Genomic DNA, 5,000 nt, shown 5'->3' on the forward strand with positions numbered 1-5,000 from the left:
TATATATATATATATATATATATATATATATATATATATATATATATATATATATTTATAAATATATATAAATATATATATATATATATATATATATATATATATATATATATATATATATATATATATATATACACATAGAGAGAGAGAGAGAGAGAGAGAGAGAGAGAGAGAGAGAGAGAGAGAGAGAGAGAGAGAGAGAGAGAGAGAGAGAGAGAGAGAGAGAGAGAGAGAGAGAGAGAGAGAGAGAGAGAGAGAGAATAACAGAGTGCGTGTACATGCGTGCGTTTTACAACATTCTAATTAAATCAGAAAATTTATATCCATTAATCGTAATCTTCTCTCTCACTTTCCTCTTGATCAGAAAATAATTCCAGCCACGATGTAGGTCACAGCGACAGAGTCCAGGAAATGGCAGAAGACTGTCGTGCATCTGGAAATATATCTCGACCTCTCGGAGTCACGAAGGAAGTCGGGAGGTCGTGGAGTCGGGAGGTCGTGGAGTCGGGAGGTCGTGGAGTCGGGAGGTCGTGGAGTCGGGAGGTCGTGGAATCACGAAGGAAGTCGTGGAGTCGGGAGGTCGTGGAGTCGGGAGGTGGTGGAGTCGGGAGGTGGTGGAGTCGGGAGGTCGTGGAGTCGGGAGGTCGTGGAGTCGGGAGGTGGTGGAGTCGGGAGGTCGTGGAGTCGGGAGGTCGTGGAGTCGGGAGGTCGTGGAGTCGGGAGGTCGTGGAGTCGGGAGGTCGTGGAGTCGGGAGGTCGTGGAGTCGGGAGGTCGTGGAGTCGGGAGGTCGTGGAGTCAGGAGGTCGGGAGGTCGTGAAGTCGGGAGGTCGTGGAGTCGGGAGGTCGGGAGGTCGTGGAGTCGGGAGGTCGTGGAGTCAGGAGGTCGGGAGGTGGTGGAGTCGGGAGGTCGTGGAGTCGGGAGGTCGTGGAGTTGGGAGGTCGTGGAGTCGGGAGGTGGTGGAGTCGGGAGGTCGTGGAGTCGGGAGGTCGTGGAGTCGGGAGGTCGTGGAGTCGGGAGGTCGTGGAGTCGGGAGGTCGTGGAGTCGGGAGGTCGTGGAGTCGGGAGGTCGTGGAGTCGGGAGGTCGTGGAGTCGGGAGGTCGTGGAGTCGGGAGGTCGTGGAGTCGGGAGGTCGTGGAGTCGGGAGGTCGTGGAGTCGGGAGGGTCGTGGAGTCGGGAGGTCGTGGAGTCGGGAGGTCGTGGAGTCGGGAGGTGGTGGAGTTGGGAGGTCGTGGAGTCGGGAGTGTCGTGGAGTCGGTGTAGTGGAGTCGGGAGGGGGTCGTGGAGTCGGGAGGTCGTGGAGTCGAGGAGGTCGTGGAGTCGGGAGGTCGTGGAGTCGGGAGGTGGTGAAGTCGGGAGGTCGTGGAGTCGGGAGGTCGTGGAGTCGGGAGGTCGTGGAGTCGGGAGGTCGTGGAGTCGGTAGGTCGTGAAGTCGGGAGGTCGTGGAGTCGGGAGGTCGTGGAGTCGGGAGGTCGTGGAGTCGGGAGGTCGTGGAGTCGGGAGGTCGTGGAGTCGGGAGGTCATGGAGTCGGGAGGTCGTGGAGTCGGGAGGTCGTGGAGTCGGGAGGTCGGTGAGTCGGGAGGTCGTGGCGTCGGGAGGAGTGGAGTAAGTCGGGAGAGGTCGTGGAGTCGGGAGGTCGTGGAGTCAGGGAGGACGTGGCGTCGGGAGGACGTGGCGTCGGGAGGACGTGGCGTCGGGAGGACGTGGCGTCGGGAGGACGTGGCGTCGGGAGGACGTGGCGTCGGGAGGACGTGGCGTCGGGAGGACGTGGCGTCGGGAGGACGTGGCGTCGGGAGGACGTGGCGTCGGGAGGACGTGGCGTCGGGAGGACGTGGTGTCGGGAGGGCGTGGCGCCGGGAGGAGGTCGTGGAGTCGGGGAGGTGGTGGAGTCAGGGAGGTGGTGGAGTCGGGAGGTCGTGGAGTCAGGGAGGTGAGTCGGGAGGTCGTGGAGTCAGGGAGGGTCGTGGAGTCGGAGGTCGTGGAGTCGGTAGGTCGTGAAGTCGGGAGGTCGTGGAGTCGGGAGGTCGTGGAGTCGGGAGGTGGTGGAGTCGGGAGGTGGTGGAGTCGGGAGGTGGTGGAGTCGGGAGGTGGTGGAATCGGGAGGTGGTGGAGTCGGGAGGTCGTGGAGTCGGGAGGTGGTGGAGTCGGGAGGTCGTGGATTCGGGAGGTCGTGGAGTCGGGAGGTCGTGGAGTCGGGAGGTCGTGGAGTCGGGAGGTCGTGGAGTCGGGAGGTCGTGGAGTCGGGAGGTCGTGGAGTCGGGAGGTCGTGGGGTCGGGAGGTCATGGAGTGAGTCGGGAGGTCGTGGAGTCGGGAGGTGGTGGAGTCGGGAGGTCGTGGAGTCGGGAGGTCGTGGAGTCGGGAGGTGGTGGAGTCGGGAGGTCGTGGAGTCGGGAGGTGGTGGAGTCGGGAGGTCGTGGAGTCGGGAGGTCGTGGAGTCGGGAGGTCGGTGAGTCGGGAGGTCGTGGAGTCGGGAGGTCGTGGAGTCAGGAGGTCGTGGAGTCGGGAGGTCGTGGCGTCGGGAGGACGTGGAGTCGGGAGTCGGGAGGTCGTGGAGTCGGGAGGTCGTGGAGTCGGGAGGTCGTGGAGTCGGGAGGTCGTGGAGTCGGTAGGTCGTGAAGTCGGGAGGTCGTGGAGTCGGGAGGTCGTGGAGTCGGGAGGTCGTGGAGTCGGGAGGTCATGGAGTCGGGAGGTCGTGGAGTCGGGAGGTCGTGGAGTCGGGAGGTCGGTGAGTCGGGAGGTCGTGGCGTCGGGAGGTCGTGGAGTCGGGAGGTCGTGGCGTCGGGAGGTCGTGGAGTCGGGAGGTCGTGGAGTCGGGAGGTGGTGGAGTCGGGAGGTCGTGGATTCGGGAGGTCGTGGAGTCGGGAGGTCGTGGAGTCGGGAGGTCGTGGAGTCGGGAGGTCGTGGAGTCGGGAGGTCGTGGAGTCGGGAGGTCGTGAAGTCGGGAGGTCGTGGAGTCGGGAGGTCGTGGATTCGGGAGGTCGTGGAGTCGGGAGGTCGTGGATTCGAGAGGTCGTGGAGTCGGGAGGGTCGTGGAGTCGGGAGGTCGTGGAGTCGGGAGGGTCGTGGGGTCGGGGTCATGGAGTGAGGGAGGTCGTGGAGTCGGGAGGTGGTGGAGTCGGGAGGTCGTGGAGTCGGGAAGTGGTGGAGTCGGAGGTGGTGGAGTCCGGGAGGTCGTGGGAGTCGGGAGGTCGTGGAGTCGGGAGGTCGTGGAGTCGGGAGGTCGGTGAAGTCGGGAGGTCGTGGAGTCGGGAGGTCGTGGAGTCGGGAGGTCATGGAGTCGGGAGGTCGTGGAGTCGGGAGGGTCCAGTGGAGTCGGGAGGTCGTGGAGTCGGGAGGTCATGGAGTCGGGAGGTCGTGGAGTCGGGAGGTCGTGGAGTCGGGAGGTCATGGAGTCGGGAGGTCATGGAGTCGGGAGGTCATGGAGTCGGGAGGTCGGTGAGTCGGGAGGTCGTGGAGTCGGGAGGTCATGGAGTCGGGAGGTCGGTGAGTCGGGAGGTCGTGGAGTCGGGAGGTCGTGGAGTCGGGAGGTCGTGAAGTCGGGAGGTCGTGGAGTCACGAAGGAAGTCGGGAGGTCGTGGAGTCGGGAGGTCGTGGAGTCGGGAGGTCGTGGAGTCGGGAGGTCGTGGAGTCGGGAGGTCGTGGAGTCGGGAGGTCGTGGAGTCGGGAGGTCGTGGAGTCAGTCGGGAGGTCGTGGACTTTAAATGGACGAGCAGATCACAGCGCATATGTGGGTCAAGGTCGGATTCGGATAAAAAGACGAAAGAAAACAGAAAGATGCGTTTGTGGTTATGCGCATGCAAACACGCATACGGACATGCATACACTCGCATGGACACGTTGATATAAATACACACGCGTGCACATACAAGCGCATACATATATATACACACGCACTACATACAAACACACAAGCGCATACATACACACACACTACATACGAACACACAAACATACAAGCGCATACATACACACACACTACATACAAACACAAACATACAAGCCCATACATACACACACACTACATACAAACACACAAACATACAAGCCCATACATACACACACACTACATACAAACACAAACATACAAGCGCACACATATACATACACACTACATACAAACACACAAACATACAAGCGCATACATACACACACACTACATACAAACACACAAACATACAAGAGCATACATATACATACACACACACTACATACAAACACACACACATACAAGCGCATACATACACACACACTACACACAAACACACAAACATACAAGAGCATACATACACACACACACACTACATACAAACACACAAACATACAAGCGCATACATACACACACACTACATACAAACACACAAACACACAAGCGCATACATACACATACACACACACACTACATACAAACACACAAACATACAAGCGCATACACACGTATATACTGCACGCACGTTTATATGTGCGTGTGGAGGTCCGGAATTAGCGTTTCCAAGTTTTTTTTTCATGTTTTGTTGTATTTTTCCCTCTAAGTTCGCCAGGCAGCGTTGCCAAGGGGAGTCGCCAATTTCAAAACATATGGCGACACGGGCGATTCACACATTAGCAACGCTGAGGTGAAACACGGAAGTGCGAGTGAATATCAATCCCAACATAAGGGGAAAATTCTTTATATTTATATCAATATCTATATCTATCTCTTTTTTTAAGTACGTATGTGTATGATGACCCCTCCCCTTAATAAAAGATAATAAAGTAACAATCAAACTTTCCTCGCAGATTTTAGACCAAAGACTGATTCTTCGATCTCACGATCAAAAGTAAGTATCGTTGTTAATTATTCTTGAAGACTGATGCTTCGTGATTTCAGACGAAGCAAGGGGTGATCGTTGACCTGGGAAAGGAGAGGAACAGGAGAGGTCAAGTGCTGTAAAAGGTCAGAGAGAGAGAGGGAGAGAGAGAGAGAGAGGGAGAGGGAGAGAGGGAGAGGGAGAGGGAGAG

General features: G+C 57.5%; 1 protein-coding gene across 1 annotated transcript in view; it reads right to left on the reverse strand.

Moving 5' to 3' along the window:
• LOC138866887 (spermatogenesis-associated protein 1-like) overlaps window positions 1–5,000 on the reverse strand; it is a 46,380-nt gene that overhangs the window by 40,382 nt on the left and 998 nt on the right. The gene's annotated exons all lie outside the window — the stretch shown is intronic.

This window comes from Penaeus vannamei, chromosome 27, assembly GCF_042767895.1.
Source record: "Penaeus vannamei isolate JL-2024 chromosome 27, ASM4276789v1, whole genome shotgun sequence".
Taxonomy (NCBI): Eukaryota; Metazoa; Arthropoda; class Malacostraca; order Decapoda; family Penaeidae; genus Penaeus; species Penaeus vannamei.